The 24,433-nt window shown below is 54.4% G+C and overlaps 1 pseudogene; it reads left to right on the top strand.

Moving 5' to 3' along the window:
- The first annotated feature begins 24,272 nt into the window (after positions 1–24,272).
- Positions 24,273–24,433, top strand: part of LOC138385885 (protein phosphatase inhibitor 2-like) — a 54,432-nt pseudogene continuing 54,271 nt past the window's right edge.

Consider the following 24,433-nt stretch of genomic DNA (forward strand, 5'->3'; position numbering starts at 1 on the left):
TGAGTTGCCTATATGGGTTTTCCCCCACCCCTTCTTCAAAGTCTTAGGGTTTGCCTTTGACATTAAAAATTTTGGTCTATCTGGAATGATTTTTTTGTATGTGTATGGTGTGAAGTGTGGATTCATTTTCATGTACTTAAATTAGTGAACAGTCCAGATTTTCCCATAGAAACAGCAGTAAATCAGGTTTCCATACTATACTCATAAGTCAGTTTGTTCGCTCTCTTTTTGGCCCATTGCTCGGTTTGTCTATTCCTGCTCCAATACTACACACAGTTGTGTTAATATGTTTTGATATTGGGTCACACAGGTACCATCACCTTGCTTTTCTTGTTCAAAAGTGTCTTAACTACTGGCAACCTGAACTTCCATATACACTTCGCAATCACACTGTCAACTTCCGTGAAACATTAATTTGCATTTTAATTAGGATTTAACTAATTCTGTGAATTAATTTGTGGGAGAGTTGATGTGATTCCAATATTGAGTCTTCCCAACTATACATCTGACATGTGTTTCCATTAATTAGGTTTTTTTAAAAAATGCCTTTTAACATAGTTTTAGGATTTCTTACACTAAGGTCTTGTACATGTTTGCTGCATTTATCCTTAGAAACCTTATTTTTTGTTGCACTTGTAGATAGTATGTTTTAAAAATTGAATTTCAGTTTGCTCCTGGTGTACAGAAATGCAATGGACTTTTGTGAATTGATTGCATATCAATGTAACTTTGCCAGGCTCTCTTATTAATTTTTAATAATTCCCTATCTTTTAGGGAAAAATATCACTTGTGAAAAAAGATATTTTTAAATTTTTTCACTTCCAAAGCTTAAATCCTTTATTTCTTTTTCTTGTCTTATTTGGATTGCCAGAATACAGTGTCAGATAGAAGGGGTAGGAGACATCAGTGAATTATTCCTGAAATTTTTTCCACATTTGCTGAGATCATAACACAGGTTTTTAAAAATACATTAAAGTGGTAAAGTATCCAAGCGAATTTCCTAATATGAAATTCATCTTGCCTTCCTAGAGTAAGCCCACCTGGACATGAGGTATTATCTTTTCATGCATTGTGGAATTGGTTTGCTAACATTTGGTTTAGTAGGTTTTTTCCCCACTCATCCTTTTTTCTCTTTTTAATTTTTAATTTTTATTGATACATACTAGTTGCACATATTTTTAGAGTACATGTGATATTTCAATACAAGCATATGATGTGTAATGATCAAATCTGGTAATTAAGATATCCATCTCCTCAAACATTTATCAGTTCTTTGTGATGGGGGCATTCCAGTTCTTCTCTTCTAGCTATTTTAAAATATACAATATTGTTAACTATAGTTGCTCTCTTGTGCTAGATCGTATTCCTTCTATCTCACTGTAGTTTTGTTCTCTTTAACTAACCCCCCTTCTTGCCAATCCCCATTACTTTTCCCAGCCATCATTCTACTCTCTACCTTCATTACATCAATTTTTTTTTAGCTCCCACATACGAGTGAGAACATGCCATATTTGTCTTTCTGTGCCTGGCTTATTCCATTTAACATAATATCTTCCAGTTCCATCCATGTTGCTGCAAATGCAGAATTTAGTTCTTCTTTATGGATGAATACTACTCCATTGCATATATGTATCACCTCTTCTTTATCCATTCATCCACTGATGAACACTGAAGTTGATTCCACATCTTGGCTATTGTGACTAGTGCTGAAATAAACATGGGAGGGCAGGTATTGCTTCAATATAGTGATTTCCTTTCTTTTGGATATATACCCAGCGTGGGATTGCTGGATCAGGTAGTAGTTCTGCTTTTAGTTTTTTGAGAACCTCCATACTGTTTTCCATAGAGCCTGTACTAGTTTACTTCCTGATCAACGGTGTATGAATGTTCCCCTTTCTCTCGGTCCTTGTCAGCATTCGTTTTCTGTTTTTTGTTTTTTATTTCCTTTTTTTTTTTTTTTTTTTTGAGACAGAGTCTCACTCTGTTGCCCAGGCTAGAGTGAGTGCCGTGGCGTCAGCCTAGCTCACAGCAACCTCAAACTCCTGAGCTCAAGCGATCCTCCTGTCTCAGCCTCCCGAGTAGCTGGGACTACAGGCATGCGCCACCATGCCCGGCTAATTTTTTTTTCTATATATATTTTTAGCTGTCCATATAATTTCTTTCTATTTTTAGTAGAGGTGGGGTCTCGCTCTTGCTCAGGCTGGTCTCGAACTCCTGAGCTCAAACGATCCGCCCACCTCGGCCTCCCAGAGTGCTAGGATTACAGGCGTGAGCCACCGCGCCCGGCCTTTTTTTTTTTTCTTTGAGGCAGAGTCTCGCTCTGTTGCCTGGGCTAGAGTGCCGTGGCATCAGCCTAGCTCACAGCAACCTCAAACTCCTGGGCTTAAGCAATCCTTCTGCCTCAGCCTCCCATGTAGCTGGGACTACAGGCATGTGCCACCATGCCTGGCTAATTTTTTTCTATATATATTTTTAGCTGTCCAGATCATTTCTTTCTATTTTTAGTAGAGACGGGGTCTCGAACTCCTGACCTCGAGCAAGGCTCCCGCCTCGGCCTCCCAGAGTGCTAGGATTACAGGCATGAGCCACCGTGCCCAGCCCTGTTTTTTTGATAATAGGCATTTTAACTGGGGTGAGATGATCTCTCATTGTGATTGTGATTTTCATTTCTCTAATGATTAGAGATGTTGAGAACTTTTGCATATACCTTTTGGCATTTTGTATGTCTTCTTTTGAGAAATGTCTATTCAGATCTTTTGCCCCCTTTTAAATCAGATTATTTGGATTTTTTGCTATTGATTTGTTTGAGTTGCTTATACACTCTGGTTTAATCCCTTGTTGGATGAGTAGTTTGCAAATATTTTCTCCCATTCCATAGGTTTTCACTTTGTTGATCATTTGCTGTGCAAAAGATTTTAGCTTGATATAATGCCATTTGTCAGCTTTTGCTTTGGTTACCTGTGCTTCTGAGGTCTTATTCGAGAAATCTTTGCCCAGACCAATGTCCTGAAGCATTTCCTAAATGTTTTCTTGTAGTTTCATAGTTTCAGGTCTTACATTTAAGTCTTAATCCACTGTGACTTGATTTTTGTATATAGTGAGAGATAGGGGTCTTGTTTCATTATTCTGTGTATGGATATTGAGTTCTCCCAGCACCATTTGTTGAAGAGACTGTCCTTTCTCCAATGTATATTCTTTGTGCCTTTGTAAAATGTGAGTTGGTTGTAAATGCATGGATTTATTTTAGGGTTCTCCATTCTGTTTCCTTGATCTGTTCCTCTTTTTATGTTAGTACCATGCTGTTTTGGTAAGTATAGCTTTGTAGTATATTTTGAAATCAGGTAATGGAATGCCTCCAGCTTTGTTCTTTTTGCTTGGGACTACTTCAACTATTCAGGGTCTTTTGTCATTCCCTGTTAATTTTAGAATTGCTTTTTCTATTTTTGTGAAAAATCTCATTGGTATTTTGATAGGGATTACATTGAATCTGTAGATCACTTCGGATATTATAGATATTTTAACAATATTAATTCTTCCAATCCATGAACATGGGATATTTTTTCATTTTTTGTGTCCTCTTCAATTTCTTTCACCAGCGTTCTATAGTTTTCATTGTAAAGATCTTTCACTTCTTTAGTTAAGTTTATTCCTAGGTATTTTATTTTAACTTTTTAATAGCTATTATAAAGAGGATTACTTTCTTGATTTCATTTTCAGATCGTTCACTATTGGCATATAGGATTGCTACTAATTTTTGTATGTTGGTTTTGTATCCTGAAAACTTACTGAATTCATTTATTACTTCTAAAAGTTTTTTGGCAGAATCTTTAGGTTTTTCTAAATATAAGATAGTATCATCTGTAAACAAGGACAATTTGATGTCTTTTCACTTTGGATGCCCTCTATTTTTTTCTCTGTATAATTATTCTGGTTAGAACTTTCAGTACTCTGTTGTATAAAAGCAGTGAAAGTAGCCAACTTGTCTTTGTTCCAGAACTTACAGGAAAGGCTTTCAATTTTTCCCCATTCAGTATGATGCTAGCTGTGATTTTGTCATATAGGATCTTTACTGTTTTGAGTTGTAATACGTTCCCATTGTATAACCAATTTGTTAAGAGTTTTTATCATGAAGGGGGATGTTGAATTTTATTGAATACCTTTTTTGTCATCTATTGAAATGATCATATGGTTTTTGTCTTTAATGTGATGTATCATGCTTATTGATTTGCATGTGTTGAATGATCCTTGCATCCTTAGGATGACTCCTATTTGATCATAAAGAATAATCTTTTTAATATGTGGCTGAATTTGGCTTGAAAGTATTTTGTTGGGGACTTTTGCATCTATGTTCATCAGTAATATTGGCCTGTACTATTCTATTTTGCTATGTCCTGGTCTAGTTTTGGTATCAGGGTATTGCTGGACTGTAGAATGGAGTTTGGAAGTATTTCCTCTTCTTCAAGTTTTTGAAATAGTTTGAGTAGAATTGGTGTTAGTTTTTCTTTAAATATTTTATAGAATTCTGCAGTGACACTGTCGGGTTCTGGGCTTTTCTTTGGAGACTTTTTATTAGTGTTTTTATCTTGTTACTCATTATTGGTCTGTTCAGCTTTTCTATTTCTTCATGGTTCAATCTTGGTAGGCTGTATATGTCTAGGAATTTGACCATTTCTTCTACATTTCCCAAATTATTGGCATCATAAGAGAATATGATAATAGTCTCTGATGTTCCTTTGAATTTCTCAGGTAATAATTATAATGTCTCCTTCTTTATTTCTGATTTCATTTATTTGGATGTTCTTTTATTTCCAGGTCTAACTAAAGTTTAGTCAACTTTGTTTATCTTTTCATAAAACTAACCTTTTGGTTTGCTAATCTTTTTATGGTGTTTTCATCTCAATTTCATCTATGCTCTAAACTTTATTATTTCTTTCTGTCTACTAATTTTGGGTTTCACTTATTTTTCCTTTCTTGTCCTTTAAAGTGCATTGCTAGGTTGTTTATTTGATGTCTTTCTACTTCTTTTGATGTAGAGGTTTATTGGTATCAACTTCTGTCGTAGTACTGCTTTTTCTTATATCCCATAGGTATTTGTATGATATATTTTTATTTGTTTTTATCAATATCAATGTTTTTTAAAATTATTTTGTCCACTTTTGTATCAAGGATATATTGTTAACATAAAATGATTTGGGAGAGATTCTTCTTTCTTGACTTCTGAAAGAGTTTCTGTAAGGGTGGATTTTATTTTATTTATTTATTTATTTTATTTATTTATTTATTTTTTGTTTGAGACAAGGTCTTGCTCTGTTTCCTAGGCTAGAATGCAGTGGAGTCATCATAGCTCACTGTAGCCTACAACTCCTGGGCTCAAGTGATCCACTTGCCTCAGCCTCCAGAGTAGCTGGGACTAGAGGTGTATGGTACCATGACCGGCTAATTTTTCTATTTTTTTAGAGACAGGATCTCAGTATTGCTCAGGATGGTCTTGAACTCCTGGTCTTAAGAAATCTGCAACCTCGGCCTCCCATAGGGCCAGGATTAAAGGTGAGAGCCACCATGCCTGGCCATGGAATTGTTGATTTATTAAATATTTGTTAGAATTTACTCACAAAGCCGACATGAAATGGTTTATTCTATTTGCAGAAATACGTTCACAACTAATTGAAAATGTTTAATAGTTCTATAATGATTTAGATTTGTTAATATTTTATTGAGTCATCTAGGTGGTTTACATTTTTTCAGGAATTTGCTAACTTTTTATTATTTTTGATGATATTGGCAAATATTTGTTTATAATCTAATATATATATTTTTAATATCTCCTCGATCTTTAATTGTGTCTCCTTTTAAAGACTATTCGTACAAAGTCAGCAGGCAGGCTAAGGCGTCAATGGCTGAGAAGTGCATGGAGCCTGCTGTAGCTTCCTGGACAATGCGACGGAGCCTTCTTAACCCCTTCTTAACCTCGGCTAGGCCGAGCCTTCATTGCCTGGGACTACAGCCTGTCCCCTCTGCTCTTCAGGGTAGGAGGAAAGGCACAGCTAGGCAAGTCTCAGGTACAGCAAGTATGAGCAGAGAGTGGCAACTGGGTAAGACCTGATAGCCAACCAGGGAGCAAGGAGGGAAGGAGTCCTAAAACAGCGTGAACGGCCCACTCCAAGACCGACCTTTGGGAGAAGGCACCCTTTCCAGGGGCCCAGAGGGCTCCAAGAGAGCTCAGGGAAAGCAGAGTCTACCTAGGACTACATGAACAGGCGCACTTTTGCGAGCCTGGGCAATACTGGCCATTCTTGCCCGAAGAGAAAACAGTTACCCAGGCAGTGCACTCAGCCCCTCAACCTCCCATTCTGCAGCCACACAAAACTAAATCGCTCCTCCTCCTGCCTCACCATCACAGTGCAAACAGTGGTGGGCAATGCTCCTGGCAGCGATTGCCCACCCCAGCCAACACTTCCCCAGGAACAAGCCAAGCATATATCGCCCTGCAAGAAAGGAACGAACGCAGAGCAGACGCCAAGTTAAACAGCTTCTTTCTCAGAAGGCAAAGGCCAGGCAACATGTGCTGCCGCTCAGCCCATGGGAAACGACCGATTGGGCACTGACACCAAGACTTGACTAACTTACTGGCAGAACAAATGGCTGGCCAAAAGGGCACAGGGGTTAGCCCTACCCAGTCACAAAGACGGCACTGTGGAGAAGGAAAGCCTCACACAGTGGATGCCCCAAATGATGACCTTTATGGAGTGGGAATGTTTTATGGCGTACACGGTTGATACAGATGAAGAAGGGTCCAGGCCCACTGAAATCATTGAGAGAGAAAAGATGTTGGGGCATGGAGTTTGAGTAAAAGCTGACACCCTGCCAGGAGAAAGCACTGCAAACCGCCATGGGGATGCCACCTTGGATGGCTGAGTTAGTTAGAAAGGAAAAATGTTCTCCCTCCATAGGCTCTGCTTCTCTGCCCTGGGGGCTCTGTCAGAGAAGGTAGGCATGAGCCTAGGTAGGGCATGAGGCCCAAGGGAGGCAGAATCTCCTTCCTGGCCTTCCCTGCATACCTCTCTGTCCTCCAGAGTTCCTGGTGAGGTGGTGGTGGTAGTCGTCAGCTTGGCTGTCATCCTCTTCGTGTCGGAATACTGGCTCACCTCCTGGTGGGGAGGACATTCCTCCTCTTGCCCGTCTCAGATGGCTCGCCGCCTGTGACAAGGACGGAACCACACCATCCCACCCCCATGCAGGAACCGCACGGTAAACGAAAGGCATGGGGTCCCCAGCACGAGCCCAACTTCACCAAGGGGCTCCCCGCGAGGTGACTTAAAGGAGCCCCGAGACAAACGGTGAACACGACAGACCAGTTACTCCCACTTGCGAACACACATACATATAATCTCCCTCTCTCTCTCTATCTCTCTCTCTGTCCCTCTCTCTCTCAGAAGCCACAGGTACTCAGGCAGGTCCCGTCAGGGCCAGGCTCTGCGGCCGACGACGAAGGTGGAGCCCTGAGGACAGAGGGACACACGGCCATACGGGTAGTCAAGCCTTCCGAGTCACGGGCGTGAAGACCCTGGACTCTCGGGGAGACTCACATACACAGCCAGCAGGCGGCTTTGAGGTGGCGTTGGGCAACCGGTCCAGGGACCCCGCTGCGGCTTGCTCCAGGCTGCGACGACGGAGCCTTCTGCAGCCCGCTGAGCCCTCCTCCTCCTTCTCCTTGGAACCGCGGACGATCCCCTGGCAGGCATCCTGGAGAGGACAGGCCAGAGCCTGACAAGGACGCGCCCGGCCTGGCCGCAGAGGGCTCCTGCCATAGGGACGCGCCCCTAGGCAACGGCCGCTGTCATTACAACAGAACTTGCGCATGCGCAGTTGTAGGGCTGGCTCGCTGCGCCGGCCAAGGCTGTCAGCAGGCCGTGGCGGCTTGGGCCTCGCGATCCGGCGATGGCGACGGGGGGTGCCCACCTGTGGCGGCGGTGGAGCGCCAGACGGGGCTGCCTAGGGTGTCTGGGAGGGCGGAAGGAGGCTGTGAGGGGAAAAAGACCCGCAGCGGCCAGGAACAATGTTGGGGCTGGGGGCGCGGCGAGGAGGGGGCACAGCCTTCCGGGGCCTCTTTGCGCAGAGATCTGGCTGAGATCCCAGCTCGCAGTGGAGGGCCGGCCTCAGGGTGAGAGGCGAACATTGCCATCTCTCCTACTCGGATCTGAGCTGGCATGAGACCCACTGAGGACAGGCGTGGCTGACCACGGCGGCGGCGATGAACTCTGGTGAACTGCGACAGGGCCTGTGGGGGATAAGGAGTTACCTGAGGCCCGAGGGAAGGTTCCAGGTAACAGTTGATCAACTCAGGTGTCCTGTGCCTCCAAGGGCCCCTGGGGCCACCAGGTACTGGCCCGGTCGTAATCGCCGAGGGCTCCTGCCTGCCCCCACTGCTCTTCAGGTAGGTGGTAAGGCGCAGCCAGGCAAGTCCAGGGGACAGCAAGTATGACCAGAGAGGGGTGCCTGCCTAAGACCTGCTAGCCCAGCAGGACGCAGGAAGGGAGGCGGTGGTGTTTCCCGTGCAGGTCCGGCCGGCTCCAAGACCGACCTTGGGGAGAAGGCACCCTTTTCCAGGATGCCAATGGGACAAAGAGAGCTCGGAGAAAGAAGAGCATACCTAGGACCACATGCACAGGCCCGCTACTGTAGGCCTGGGCAAGACTGGGCATTCTTTTTTTTTTTGAGACAGAGTCTCACTTTGTTGCCCGGGCTAGAGTGAGTGCCGTGGCGTCAGCCTAGCTGACAGCAACCTCAAACTCCTGGGCTTAAGCGATCCTACTGCCTCAGCCTCCCGAGTGGCTGGGACTACAGACATGCACCACCATGCCCGGCTAATGTTTTCTCTATATATTTTTAGTTGGCCATATAATTTCTTTCTATTTTTAGTAGAGATGGGGTCTTGCTCTTGCTCAGGCTGGTCTCGAACTCCTGACCTCGAGCGATCCACCCGGCTCCGCCTCCAAGAGTGCTAGGATTCCAGGCCTCCGCGCCCGGCCAAGACTGGGCATTCTTGACCGAAGACAAAACGGTTCCACAGGCAGCGCACTCAGCCCCTCAACCTGAGCGAAGGGGAACAGGGCCACCACCATCCTGCAGCCACACAAAACGCAGTCCCTCCTCCTCCTGCCCCACCCCCTCCGTGAAAACAGTGGCGGCCAATGGCCCCTGCCAGCCATTGCCCACCCTTGCCGACACTTCCCCAGCAACAAGCCAAGCACAGATCTCCCTGCAAGAAAGGAATGAATGCAGAGCGGACGCCAAGGGAAAAAGCCTCTGCCTCAGATGGCAAAGGTTAGGAAAGGTGTGCTGCCGCTCAGCCCATGGGAATCATGGGGAACGACCGATGCGGCACTGACACCAAGACTTGACTAACTTGCTGGCAGAACAAATGGCTGGGCGGATGGGCACGGGCGTCAGGCGTACCAAGTCACTAAGAAGGCACTGCGGAGAAGGAAAGCCTCACGCAGTGGATGCTCCCAATGCTGACTTTGATGGAGTGGGAATGTTTTCTGGCCCACACGGTTCATGCAGGTGAAGAAGGGTCCAGGCCCTCGGAAACCATGGACAAAGAGAAAAGATGTGGGGGCATGGTGTCGGGGTACAAACTGGCACCCCGGCAGGAGAAAGCGCTGCCAAACGCCACGGGGATGCCACCTAGGATGGCTTAGGTAGCCAGAAAGGCCCCTGTGGAGGGAAAGATGTTCTCCGTCCAGAGTCTCTGCTTCTCTGCCCTCTGGCCTCCATCAGAGAAGGTAGGCCTGAGCCTAGGTAGGGCATGAGGCCAAAGGGAGGCAGAATTTCCTTCCGCGCCTTCCCTGCACACCTCTCCCTGACATCCAGAGTTCCTGTTGAAGTGCAGGTTTTCGTCATCCGCTTGGCTGTCGTCCTCTTCGGATGGGAAAGCTGGCTCACCTCCTGGTGGCGACGACGTTCCTAATCTTGCCGGTCTCACGGGGCTTCCCCCCTCCGAGGCGAACCAGACCATCCCACTCCCTAGCAGGAACCCCACGAAAAACCAATGGCACCGGGCTTTCTAGCCCGAGCGGAACTACACCAAGGGGCTCACCATGAGGAAAGGTGACTTCAAGGAGCCCCGAGGCAAACCAGTTGCTCCCACCTGCCAACACACATAAATATCACTTCTCTTTCTCTCTCTCTCTCTCTCTCTCGCTCTCTCCCTTTCTCTCTCTCCAAAGCTTATGGAACTCAGGCAGTTCCTCAGAGGGCCACGCTGCACGGTGGGCAAAGGAAAACCCGTGAGTACAGAGGGGAACACGGCCATCCGACAGTCCAGCCTCCCGAGAAAGGGACATGATGACTTTGGACTCTCGGGGAGACTCACATAAACAGCCAGCAGGTGGATGTGAGGTGGCGACGGTAGACCGGTCCGTGGATGCTGCTGCTGCTTCACAGACGCTGCCACGGAGCCACCTTCAGCCTGCGAGGCCCAGGCTTCATTGCCAGGGGCTGCGGCCTGTTCCCTCTGCTCTTCAGGGTAGGAGGTAAGGCGCAGTCAGGCAAGTCCAGGGCACAGCCAATATGACCAGAGAGTGGTGCCTGGCTAAGACCAGACAGCCCAGCAGGGTGCCAGGAGGAAGAAGGTGTTTGGCCAGCGGGACTGGCCCGCTCCAAGACTCACCTTGGGGAGAAGGCACCCTTTCCCGGGGCCCAGAGGGCTCCAAGACAGCTTGGTGAAAGCAGAGCCTACCTAGGACCACATGCACAGGCCCGCTTATTCAGGCCTGGGCAAGACTGGGCATTCTTGCCCCAAGAGAAAACGCTTATTTAGGCAGTTCACTCAGCCCCCGAACCTCAACGAAGGGGAACAGGGCCACCACCATTCTGCAGCCACAGAAAACCCTGTCCCTCCTCCTGCTCGCCCACCCCCTAAGTGAAAGCAGTGGTGGGCAATGGCTCCTGCCAGCCATTGCCCACCCCTGCCGACATTTCCCCAGCAACAAGCCAAGCACAGATCTCCCTGCAAGAAAGGAGCGAACGCAGAGCGGACGCCAAGGGAAACAGCCTCTTCCTCAGAAGGCAAAGGCCAGGCAAGGTGTGTTGCCGCTCAGCCCACATGAATCATGGGCAACGACCGATGCGGCACTGACACCGAGACTTGACTAACTTGCTGGCAGAACAAACGGCTGGGCGGATGGGCACGGACGTCAGGCCTACCCAGTCATGAAGAAGGCACTGTGGAGAAGGAAAGCCTCATGCACTGGATGCCCCCAGTGCTGACCTTGATGGAGTGGGAATGTTTTCTGGTGCACACAGATCATGAAGAGGAAGAAGGGTCCAGGCCCTCGGAAACCATGGAGGAAGTGATAAGATGCGGGGGCATGGTGTCGGGGTTCAAGCTGGCACCCCGGCAGGAGAAAGCACTGCCAACCGCCACAGGGATGCCACCTTGGATGGCTGAGCTAGCCAGAAAGGCCCCTGTGGAGGGACAGATGTTCTCCCTCCATAGTCTCTGCTTCTCTGCCCTCCGGCCTCCGTCAGAGAAGGCAGGCATGAGCCTAGGTTGGGCATGAGGCCCAAGGGAGGCAGAATCTCCTTCCTGGCCTTCCCTGCACACCTCTCTGGCCTCCAGAGTTCCTGGTCAGGTGGTGGTGGTAGTCGTCAGCTCGGCTGTCATCCTCCTCGTGTCGGAATACTGGCTCTCCTCCTGGTGGGGAGGACGTTCCTCCCCTTGCCCCTGAGCACGACGGAATCACACCATCCCACCCTATGCAGGAACCCCACGGTCAACGAATGGCATCGGGCCCCAGCAGGAGCTGAACTTCATGAAGGGGCTCCCCGCGAGGTGACTTAAAGGAGCCCCGAGGCAAACGGTGAACAGGACAGACCAGTTACTCCCACTTGCGAACACACATACATATAATCTCCCTCTCTCTCTCTATCTCTCTCTCTGTCCCTCTCTCTCTCAGAAGCCACAAGTACTCAGGCAGGTCCCGTCAGGGCCAGGCTCTGCGGCCGACGACGAAGGTGGAGCCCTGAGGACAGAGGGACACACGACCGTACGGGTAGTCGAGCCTTCCGAGTCACGGGCGTGAAGACCCTGGACTCTCGGGGAGACTCACATACACAGCCAGCAGGCGGCTTTGAGGTGGCGTTGGGCAACCGGTCCAGGGACCCCGCTGCGGCTTGCTCCAGGCTGCGACGACGGAGCCTTCTGCAGCCCGCTGAGCCCTCCTCCTCCTTCTCCTTGGAACCGCGGACGATCCCCTGGCAGGCATCCTGGAGAGGACAGGCCAGAGCCTGACAAGGACGCGCCTGGCCTAGCCGCAGAGGGCTCCTGCCATAGGGACGGGCCCCTAGGCAACGGCCGCTGTCATTATGACAGGACTTGCGCATGCACAGTTGAAGGGCTGGCTTGCTGCGCCGGCCAAGGCTGTCAGTAGGCAGTGGCGGCTTTGGCCTCGCGATCCGGCGATGGCGACGGGGCTGCCCACCTGTGGCGGCGGTGGAGGGCCAGACGGGGCTGCCTAGGGTGTCTGGGAGGGCGGAAGGAGGCTGTGAGGGGAAAAAGACCCGCAGCGGACAAGAACAACGTTGGGGGTGAGGGCGCGGCGAGGAGGGGGCACAGCCTTCCGGGGCCTCTTTGCTCAGAGAACTGGTTGAGATCCCAGCTCGCAGTGGAGGGCCGGCCTCAGGGTGAGAGGCGAACATTGCCATCCCTCCTACTCGGATCTGAGCTGGCATGAGACCCACTGAGGACAGGCGTGGCTGACCACGGCGGCAGCGATGAACTCTGGTGAACGGCGACAGGGCCTGTGGGGGACAACGAGTAACCTGAGGCCATAGGGAAGGTTCCAGGTAAGAGTTCATCAACTCAGGTGTCCTGTGCCTCCAAGGGCCCCTGGGGCCACCAGGTACTGGCCCGGTCGTAATCGCCGAGGGCTCCTGCCTGCCCCCACTGCTCTTCAGGTAGGTGGTAAGGCGCAGCCAGGCAAGTCCAGGGGACAGCAAGTATGACCAGAGAGGGGTGCCTGCCTAAGACCTGCCAGCCCAGCAGGACGCAGGAAGGGAGGCGGTGGTGTTTCCCATGCAGGTCCGGCCGGCTCCAAGAACGACCTTGGGGAGAAGGCACCCTTTCCAGCTGCCAATGGGACCCAAGAGAGCTCGGAGAAAGAAGAGCATACCTAGGACCACATGCACAGGCCCGCTTCTGCAGGCCTGGGCAGGACTGGGAATTCTTGACTGAAGAGAAAACGGTTCCTCAGGCAGCGCCCTCAACCCCCCAACCTGAGCGAAGGGGAACAGGGCCACCACCATCCTGCAGCCACACAAAACGCAGTCCCTCCTCCTCCTGCCCCACCCCCTCAGTGAAAACAGTGGCGGCCAATGGCCCCTGCCAGCCATTGCCCACCCCTGCCGACACTTCCCCAGCAACAAGCCAAGCACAGATCTCCCTGCAAGAAAGGAACGAATGCAGAGCGGACGCCAAGGGAAAAAGCCTCTGCCTCAGATGGCAAAGGCCAGGCAAGGTGTGCTGCCGCTCAGCCCACGGGAATCATGGGGAACGACCGATGCGGCACTGACACCAAGACTTGACTAACTTGCTGGCAGAACAAATGGCTGGGCGGATGGGCACGGGCGTCAGGCCTACCAAGTCACTAAGAAGGCACTGCGGAGAAGGAAAGCCTCACGCAGTGGATGCCCCCAATGCTGACTTTGATGGAGTGGGAATGTTTTCTGGCCCACACGGTTCATGCAGGTGAAGAAGGGTCCAGGCCCTCGGAATCCATGGAGGAAGAGAAAAGATGTGGGGGCATGGTGTCGGGGTACAAACTGGCACCCCGGCAGGAGAAAGCGCTGCCAAACGCCACGGCGATGCCGCCTAGGATGGCTTAGCAAGCCAGAAAGGCCCCTGTGGAGGGAAAGATGTTCTCCGTCCAGAGTCTCTGCTTCTCTGCCCTCTAGCCTCCATCAGAGAAGGTAGGCCTGAGCCTAGGTAGGGCATGAGGCCAAAGGGAGGCAGAATCTCCTTCCCGGCCTTCCCTGCACACCTCTCCCTGACATCCAGAGTTCCTGTTGAAGTGCAGGTTTTCGTCATCCGCTTGGCTGTCGTCCTCTTCGGATGGGAAAGCTGGCTCACCTCCTGGTGGCGACGACGTTCCTAATCTTGCCGGTCTCAGGGGGCTTCCCCCCTCCGAGGCGAACCAGACCATCCCACTCCCTAGCAGGAACCCCACGGAAAACCAGTGGCACCGGGCTTTCTAGCCCGAGCGGAACTACACCAAGGGGCTCACCATGAGGAAAGGTGACTTCAAGGAGCCCCGAGGCAAACCAGTTGCTCCCACCTGCCAACACACATAAATATCACTTTCTCTCTCTCTCTCTCTCTCCCTCTCTCTCTCTCCAAAGCCTAAGAGACTCAGGCAGTTCCTCAGAGGGCCACGCTGCACGGTGGGCAAAGGAAAACCCGTGAGTACAGAGGGGCACACGGCCATCCGGCAGTCCAGCCTCCCGAGAAAGGGACATGATGACTTTGGACTCTCGGGGAGACTCACATAAACAGCCAGCAGGTGGGTGTGAGGTGGCGACGGTAGACCGGTCCGTGGATGCTGCTGCTGCTTCCCGGACGCCGCCACGGAGCCACCTTCAGCCTGCGAGGCCCAGGCTTCATTGCCAGGGGCTGCGGCCTGTTCCCTCTGCTCTTCAGGGTAGGAGGTAAGGCGCAGTCAGGCAAGTCCAGGGCACAGCCAATATGACCAGAGAGTGGTGCCTGGCTAAGACCAGACAGCCCAGCAGGGTGCCAGGAGGAAGGAGGTGTTTGGCCAGCGGGACTGGCCCGTTCCAAGACTCACCTTGGGGAGAAGGCACCCTTTCCCGGGGCCCAGAGGGCTCCAAGACAGCTTGGTGAAAGCAGAGCCTACCTAGGACCACATGCACAGGCCCGCTTATTCAGGCCTGGGCAAGACTGGGCATTCTTGCCCCAAGAGAAAACGCTTATTTAGGCAGTTCACTCAGCCCCCGAACCATCCTGCAGCCACACAAAACCCTGTCCCTCCTCCTGCTCGCCCACCCCCTCGGTGAAAGCAGTGGTGGGCAATGGCTCCTGCCAGCCATTGCCCACCCCTGCCGACATTTCCCCAGCAACAAGCCAAGCACAGATCTCCCTGCAAGAAAGGAGCGAACGCAGAGCGGACGCCAAGGGAAACAGCCTCTTCCTCAGAAGGCAAAGGCCAGGCAAGGTGTGTTGCCGCTCAGCCCATATGAATCATGGGCAACGACCGATGCGGCACTGACACCGAGACTTGACTAACTTGCTGGCAGAACAAACGGCTGGGCGGATGGGCACGGACGTCAGGCCTACCCAGTCATGAAGAAGGCACTGTGGAGAAGGAAAGCCTCACGCAGTGGATGCCCCCAGTGCTGACCTTGATGGAGTGGGAATGTTTCCTTGTGCACACGGATCATGCAGAGGAAGAAGGGTCCAGGCCCTCGGAAACCATGGAGGAAGTGATAAGATGCGGGGGCATGGTGTCGGGGTTCAAGCTGGCACCCCGGCAGGAGAAAGCACTGCCAACCGCCACAGGGATGCCACCTTGGATGGCTGAGCTAGCCAGAAAGGCCCCTGTGGAGGGACAGATGTTCTCCCTCCATAGTCTCTGCTTCTCTGCCCTCCGGCCTCCGTCAGAGAAGGCAGGCGTGAGCCTAGGTAGGGCATGAGGCCCAAGGGAGGCAGAATCTCCTTCCTGGCCTTCCCTGCACACCTCTCTGGCCTCCAGAGTTCCTGGTCAGGTGGTGGTGGTAGTCGTCAGCTCGGCTGTCATCCTCCTCGTGTCGGAATACTGGCTCACCTCCTGGTGGGGAGGACGTTCCGCCCCTTGCCCGTGAGCACGACGGAACCACACCATCCCACCCCCATGCAGGAACCCCATGGGAAACGAATGGCACCGGGCCCCCAGCACGAGCGGAACTTCACCAAGGGGCTCCCCGCGAGGTGACTTAAAGGAGCCCCGAGGCAAACGGTCAACACGACAGACCAGTTACTCCCACTTGCGAACACACATACATATAATCTCCCTCTCTCTCTCTATCTCTCTCTCTGTCCCTCTCTCTCTCAGAAGCCACAGGTACTCAGGCAGGTCCCGTCAGGGCCAGGCTCTGCGGCCGACGACGAAGGTGGAGCCCTGAGGACAGAGGGACACACGGCCATACGGGTAGTCGAGCCTTCCGAGTCACGGGCGTGAAGTCCCTGGACTCTCGGGGAGACTCACATACACAGCCAGCAGGCGGCTTTGAGGTGGCGTTGGGCAACCGGTCCAGGGACCCCGCTGCGGCTTGCTCCAGGCTGCGACGACGGAGCCTTCTGCAGCCCGCTGAGCCCTCCTCCTCCTTCTCCTTGGAACCGCGGACGATCCCCTGGCAGGCATCCTGGAGAGGACAGGCCAGAGCCTGACAAGGACGCGCCCGGCCTGGCCGCAGAGGGCTCCTGCCGTAGGGACGCGCCCCTAGGCAACGGCCGCCGTCATTATGACAGGACTTGCGCATGCGCAGTTGTAGGGCTGGCTCGCTGCGCCGGCCAAGGCTGTCAGCAGGCCATGGCGGCTTTGGCCTCGCGATCCGGCGATGGCGACGGGGGTGCCCACCTGTGGCGGCAGTGGAGCGCCAGACGGGGCTGCCTAGGGTGTCTGGGAGGGCGGAAGGAGGCTGTGAGGGGAAAAAGACCCGCAGCGGACAGGAACAACTTTGGGGCTGGGGGCGCGGCGAGGAGGGGGCACGGCCTTCCGGGGCCTCTTTGCGCAGAGATCTGGTTGAGATCCCAGCTCGCAGTGGAGGGCCGGCCTCAGGGTGAGAGGCGAACATTGCCATCTCTCCTACTCGGATCTGAGCTGGCATGAGACCCACCGAGGACAGGCGTGGCTGACCACGGCGGCGGCGATGAACTCTGGTGAACGGCGACAGGGCCTGTGGGGGACAAGGAGTTACCTGAGGCCCGAGGGAAGGTTCCAGGTAACAGTTGATCAACTCAGGTGTCCTGTGCCTCCAAGGGCCCCTGGGGCCACCAGGTACTGGCCCGGTCGTAATCGCCGAGGGCTCCTGCCTGCCCCCACTGCTCTTCAGGTAGGTGGTAAGGTGCAGCCAGGCAAGTCCAGGGGACAGCAAGTATGACCAGAGAGGGGTGCCTGCCTAAGACCTGCCAGCCCAGCAGGACGCAGGAAGGGAGGCGGTGGTGTTTCCCGCGCAGGTCCGGCCGACTCCAAGACCGACCTTGGGGAGAAGGCACCCTTTCCAGGGTGCCAATGGGACCCAAGAGAGCTCGGAGAAAGAAGAGCATACCTAGGACCACATGCACAGGCCCGCTTCTGCAGGCCTGGGCAAGACTGGGCATTGTTGACCGAAGAGAAAACGGTTCCGCAGGCAGCGCACTCAGCCCCCCAACCTGAGCGAAGGGGAACAGGGCCACCACCATCCTGCAGCCACACAAAACGCAGTCCCTCCTCCTCCTGCCCCACCCCCTCAGTGAAAACAGTGGCGGCCAATGGCCCCTGCCAGCCATTGCCCACCCCTGCCGACACTTCCCCAGCAACAAGCCAAGCACAGATCTCCCTGCAAGAAAGGAACGAATGCAGAGCGGACGCCAAGGGAAAAAGCCTCTGCCTCAGATGGCAAAGGCCAGGCAAGGTGTGCTGCCGCTCAGCCCACGGGAATCATGGGGAACGACCGATGCGGCACTGACACCAAGACTTGACTAACTTGCTGGCAGAACAAATGGCTGGGCGGATGGGCACGGGCGTCAGGCCTACCAAGTCACTAAGAAGGCACTGCGGAGAAGGAAAGCCTCACGCAGTGGATGCCCCCAATGCTGACTTTGATGGAGTGGGAATGTTTTCTGGCCCACACGGTTCATGCAGGTGAAGAAGGGTCCAGGCCCTCGGAATGCATGGAGGAAGAGAAAAGATGTGGGGGCATGGTGTCGGGGTACAAACTGGCACCCCGGCAGGAGAAAGCGCTGCCAAACGCCACGGCGATGCCGCCTAGGATGGCTTAGCAAGCCAGAAAGGCCCCTGTGGAGGGAAAGATGTTCTCCGTCCAGAGTCTCTGCTTCTCTGCCCTCTAGCCTCCATCAGAGAAGGTAGGCCTGAGCCTAGGTAGGGCATGAGGCCAAAGGGAGGCAGAATCTCCTTCCGGGCCTTCCCTGCACACCTCTCCCTGACATCCAGAGTTCCTGTTGAAGTGCAGGTTTTCGTCATCCGCTTGGCTGTCGTCCTCTTCGGATGGGAAAGCTGGCTCATCCCCTGGTGGCGACGACGTTCCTAATCTTGCCGGTCTCAGGGCGCTTCCCCCCTCCGAGGCGAACCAGACCATCCCACTCCCTAGCAGGAACCCCACGGAAAACCAGTGGCACCGGGCTTTCTAGCCCGAGCGGAACTACACCAAGGGGCTCAGCATTAGGAAAGGTGACTTCAAGGAGCCCCGAGCCAAACCAGTTGCTCCCACCTGCCAACACACATAAATATCAATTTCTCTCTCTCTCTCTCTCTCTCTCTCTCTCTCTCTCTCCCTCTCTCTCTCTCCAAAGCCTAAGGAACTCAGGCAGTTCCTCAGAGGGCCACGCTGCACGGTGGGCAAAGGAAAACCCGTCAGTACAGAGGGGCACACGGCCATCCGGCAGTCCAGCCTCCCGAGAAAGGGACATGATGACTTTGGACTCTCGGGGAGACTCACATAAACAGCCAGCAGGTGGGTGTGAGGTGGCGACGGTAGACCGGTCCGTGTGCTGCTGCTGCTTCCCGGACGCCGCCACGGAGCCACCTTTAGCCTGCGAGGCCCAGGCTTCATTGCCAGGGGCTGCGGCCTGTTCCCTCTGCTCTTCAGGGTAGGAGGTAAGGCGCAGTCAGGCAAGTCCAGGGCACAGCCAATATGACCAGAGAGTGGTGCATGGCTAAGACCAGACAGCCCAGCAGGATGCCAGGAGGAAGGAGCTATTTGGCCAGCGGGACTGGCCCGCTCCAAGACTCACCTTGGGGAGAAAGCACCCTTTCCCGGTTCCGAGAGGGCTCCAAGACAGCTTGGTGAAAGCAGAGCCTACCTAGGACCACATGCACAGGCCCGCTTCTGCAGGCCTGGGCAAGACTGGGCATTCTTGCCCCAAGAGAAAACGCTTATTTAGGCAGTTCACTCAGCCCCCGAACCTCAACGAAGGGGAACAGGGCCACCCCCATCCTGCAGCCACACAAAACCCTGTCCCTCCTCCTGCTCGCCCACCCCCTCGGTGAACGCAGTGGTGGGCAATGGCTCCTGCCAGCCATTGCCCACCCCTGCCGACATTTCCCCAGCAACAAGCCAAGCACAGATCTCCCTGCAAGAAAGGAGCGAACGCAGAGCGGACGCCAAGGGAAACAGCCTCTTCCTGAGAAGGCAAAGGCCAGGCAAGGTGTGTTGTCGCTCAGCCCATATGAATCATGGGCAACGACCGATGCGGCACTGACACCGAGACTTGACTAACTTGCTGGCAGAACAAACGGCTGGGCGGATGGGCACGGACGTCAGGCCTACCCAGTCATGAAGAAGGCACTGTGGAGAAGGAAAGCCTCACGCAGTGGATGCCCCCAGTGCTGACCTTGATGGAGTGGGAATGTTTCCTTGTGCACACGGATCATGCAGAGGAAGAAGGGTCCAGGCCCTCGGAAACCATGGAGGAAGTGATAAGATGCGGGGGCATGGTGTCGGGGTTCAAGCTGGCACCCCGGCAGGAGAAAGCACTGCCAACCGCCACAGGGATGCCACCTTGGATGGCTGAGCTAGCCAGAAAGGCCCCTGTGGAGGGACAGATGTTCTCCCTCCATAGTCTCTGCTTCTCTGCCCTCCGGCCTCCGTCAGAGAAGGCAGGCGTGAGCCTAGGTTGGGCATGAGGCCCAAGGGAGGCAGAATCTCCTTCCTGGCCTTCCCTGCACACCTCTCTGGCCTCCAGAGTTCCTGGTCAGGTGGTGGTGGTAGTCGTCAGCTCGGCTGTCATCCTCCTCGTGTCGGAATACTGGCTCACCTCCTGGTGGGGAGGACGTTCCTCCCCTTGCCCGTGAGCACGACGGAACCACACCATCCGACCCCCATGCAGGAACCCCATGGGAAACGAATGGCACCGGGCCCCCAGCACGAGCGGAACTTCACCAAGGGGCTCCCCGCGAGGTGACTTAAAGGAGCCCCGAGGCAAACGGTCAACACGACAGACCAGTTACTCCCACTTGCGAACACACATACATATAATCTCCCTCTCTCTCTCTATCTCTCTCTCTGTCCCTCTCTCTCTCAGAAGCCACAGGTACTCAGGCAGGTCCCGTCAGGGCCAGGCTCTGCGGCCGACGACGAAGGTGGAGCCCTGAGGACAGAGGGACACACGGCCATACGGGTAGTCGAGCCTTCCGAGTCACGGGCGTGAAGTCCCTGGACTCTCGGGGAGACTCACATACACAGCCAGCAGGCGGCTTTGAGGTGGCGTTGGGCAACCGGTCCAGGGACCCCGCTGCGGCTTGCTCCAGGCTGCGACGACGGAGCCTTCTGCAGCCCGCTGAGCCCTCCTCCTCCTTCTCCTTGGAACCGCGGACGATCCCCTGGCAGGCATCCTGGAGAGGACAGGCCAGAGCCTGACAAGGACGCGCCCGGCCTGGCCGCAGAGGGCTCCTGCCATAGGGACGCGCCCCTAGGCAACGGCCGCTGTCATCATGACAGGACTTGCGCATGCGCAGTTGTAGGGCTGGCTCGCTGCGCCGGCCAAGGCTGTCAGCAGGCCATGGCGGCTTTGGCCTCGCGATCCGGCGATGGCGACGGGGGTGCCCACCTGTGGCGGCGGTGGAGCGCCAGACGGGGCTGCCTAGGGTGTCTGGGAGGGCGGAAGGAGGCTGTGAGGGGAAAAAGACCCGCAGCGGACAGGAACAACGTTGGGGCTGGGGGCGCGGCGAGGAGGGGGCACAGCCTTCCGGGGCCTCTTTGCGCAGAGATCTGGTTGAGATCCCAGCTCGCAGTGGAGGGCCGGCCTCAGGGTGAGAGGCGAACATTGCCATCTCTCCTACTCGGATCTGAGCTGGCATGAGACCCACCGAGGACAGGCGTGGCTGACCACGGCGGCGGTGATGAACTCTGGTGAACGGCGACAGGGCCTGTGGGGGACAAGGAGTTACCTGAGGCCCGAGGGAAGGTTCCAGATAACAGTTGATCAACTCAGGTGTCCTGTGCCTCCAAGGGCCCCTGGGGCCACCAGGTACTGGCCCGGTCGTAATCGCCGAGGGCTCCTGCCTGCACCCACTGCTCTTCAGGTAGGTGGTAAGGCGCAGCCAGGCAAGTCCAGGGGACAGCAAGTATGACCAGAGAGGGGTGCCTGCCTAAGACCTGCCAGCCCAGCAGGACGCAGGAAGGGAGGCGGTGGTGTTTCCCGCGCAGGTCCGGCCGGCTCCAAGACCGACCTTGGGAAGCAGGCACCCTTTCCAGGGTGCCAATGGGACCCAAGAGAGCTCGGAGAAAGAAGAGCATACCTAGGACCACATGCACAGGCCCGCTTCTGCAGGCCTGGGCAAGACTGGGCATTGTTGACCGAAGAGAAAACGGTTCCGCAGGCAGCGCACTCAGCCCCCCAACCTGAGCGAAGGGGAACAGGGCCACCACCATCCTGCAGCCACACAAAACGCAGTCCCTCCTCCTCCTGCCCCACCCCCTCAGTGAAAACAGTGGCGGCCAATGGCCCCTGCCAGCCATTGCCCACCCCTGCCGACACTTCCCCAGCAACAAGCCAAGCACAGATCTCCCTGCAAGAAAGGAACGAATGCAGAGCGGACGCCAAGGGAAAAAGCCTCTGCCTCAGATGGCAAAGGCCAGGCAAGGTGTGCTGCCGCTCAGCCCATGGGAATCCTGGGGAACGACCGATGCGGCACTGACACCAAGACTTGACTAACTTGCTGGCAGAACAAATGGCTGGGCGGATGGGCACGGGCGTCAGGCCTACCAAGTCACTAAGAAGGCACTGCGGAGAAGGAAAGCCTCACGCAGTGGATGCCCCCAATGCTGACTTTGATGGAGTGGGAATGTTTTCTGGCCCACACGGTTCATGCAGGTGAAGAAGGGTCCAGGCCCTCGGAATCCATGGAGGAAGAGAAAAGATGTGGGGGCATGGTGTCGGGGTACAAACTGGCACCCCGGCAGGAGAAAGCGCTGCCAAACGCCACGGCGATGCCGCCTAGGATGGCTTAGCAAGCCAGAAAGGCCCCTGTGGAGGGAAAGATGTTCTCCGTCCAGAGTCTCTGCTTCTCTGCCCTCTAGCCTCCATCAGAGAAGGTAGGCCTGAGCCTAGGTAGGGCATGAGGCCAAAGGGAGGCAGAATCTCCTTCCGGGCCTTCCCTGCACACCTCTCCCTGACATCCAGAGTTCCTGTTGAAGTGCAGGTTTTCGTCATCTGCTTGGCTGTCGTCCTCTTCGGATGGGAAAGCTGGCTCACCTCCTGGTGGCGACGACGTTCCTAATCTTGCCGGTCTCAGGGGGCTTCCCCCCTCCGAGGCGAACCAGACCATCCCACTCCCTAGCAGGAACCCCACGGAAAACCAGTGGCACCGGGCTTTCTAGCCCGAGCGGAACTACACCAAGGGGCTCACCATGAGGAAAGGTGACTTCAAGGAGCCCCGAGCCAAACCAGTTGCTCCCACCTGCCAACACACATAAATATCACTTTCTCTCTCTCTCTCTCTCTCTCTCTCTCTCTCTGTCTCAAAAGGCTAAGGAATTCAAGCAGTTCCTCAGAGGGCCACGCTGCACGGTGGGCAAAGGAAATCCCGTGAGTACAGAGGAGCACACGGCCCTCCGGCAGTCCAGCCTCCCGAGAAAGGGACATGATGACTTTGGACTCTCGGGGAGACTCACATAAACAGCCAGCAGGTGGGTGTGAGGTGGCGACGGTAGACCGGTCCGTGGATGCTGCTGCTGCTTCCCGGACGCCGCCACGGAGCCACCTTCAGCCTGCGAGGCCCAGGCTTCATTGCCAGGGGCTGCGGCCTGTTCCCTCTGCTCTTCAGGGTAGGAGGTAAGGCGCAGTCAGGCAAGTCCAGGGCACAGCCAATATGACCAGAGAGTGGTGCCTGGCTAAGACCAGACAGCCCAGCAGGGTGCCAGGAGGAAGGAGGTGTTTGGCCAGCGGGACTGGCCCGCTCCAAGACTCACCTTGGGGGGAAGGCACCCTTTCCCGGGGCCCAGAGGGCTCTAAGACAGCTTGGTGAAAGCAGAGCCTACCTAGGACCACATGCACAGGCCCGCTTATTCAGGCCTGGGCAAGACTGGGCATTCTTGCCCCAAGAGAAAACGCTTATTTAGGCAGTTCATCAGCCCCCGAACCTACACGAAGGGGAACAGGGCCACCACCATCCTGCAGCCACACAAAACCCTGTCCCTCCTCCTGCTCGCCCACCCCCTCGGTGAAAGCAGTGGTGGGCAATGGCTCCTGCCAGCCATTGCCCACCCCTGCCGACATTTCCCCAGCAACAAGCCAAGCACAGATCTCCCTGCAAGAAAGGAGCGAACGCAGAGCGGACGCCAAGGGAAACAGCCTCTTCCTCAGAAGGCAAAGGCCAGGCAAGGTGTGTTGCCGCTCAGCCCATATGAATCATGGGCAACGACCGATGCGGCACTGACACCGAGACTTGACTAACTTGCTGGCAGTACAAACGGCTGGGTGGATGGGCACGGACGTCAGGCCTACCCAGTCATGAAGAAGGCACTGTGGAGAAGGAAAGCCTCACGCAGTGGATGCCCCCAGTGCTGACCTTGATGGAGTGGGAATGTTTCCTTGTGCACACGGATCATGCAGAGGAAGAAGGGTCCAGGCCCTCGGAAACCATGGAGGAAGTGATAAGATGCGGGGGCATGGTGTCGGGGTTCAAGCTGGCACCCCGGCAGGAGAAAGCACTGCCAACCGCCACAGGGATGCCACCTTGGATGGCTGAGCTAGCCAGAAAGGCCCCTGTGGAGGGACAGATGTTCTCCCTCCATAGTCTCTGCTTCTCTGCCCTCCGGCCTCCGTCAGAGAAGGCAGGCGTGAGCCTAGGTTGGGCATGAGGCCCAAGGGAGGCAGAATCTCCTTCCTGGCCTTCCCTGCACACCTCTCTGGCCTCCAGAGTTCCTGGTCAGGTGGTGGTGGTAGTCGTCAGCTCGGCTGTCATCCTCCTCGTGTCGGAATACTGGCTCACCTCCTGGTGGGGAGGACGTTCCTCCCCTTGCCCGTGAGCACGACGGAACCACACCATCCGACCACCATGCAGGAACCCAATGGGAAACGAATGGCACCGGGCCCCCAACACGAACGGAACTTCACCAAGGGGCTCCCCACGAGGTGAGTTAAAGGAGCCCCGAGGCAAACGGTGAACACGACAGACCAGTTACTCCCACTTGTGAACACACATACGTATAATCTCCC

The sequence above is a fragment of the Eulemur rufifrons genome, chromosome 7 (assembly GCF_041146395.1).
Source record: "Eulemur rufifrons isolate Redbay chromosome 7, OSU_ERuf_1, whole genome shotgun sequence".
Taxonomy (NCBI): domain Eukaryota; kingdom Metazoa; phylum Chordata; class Mammalia; order Primates; family Lemuridae; genus Eulemur; species Eulemur rufifrons.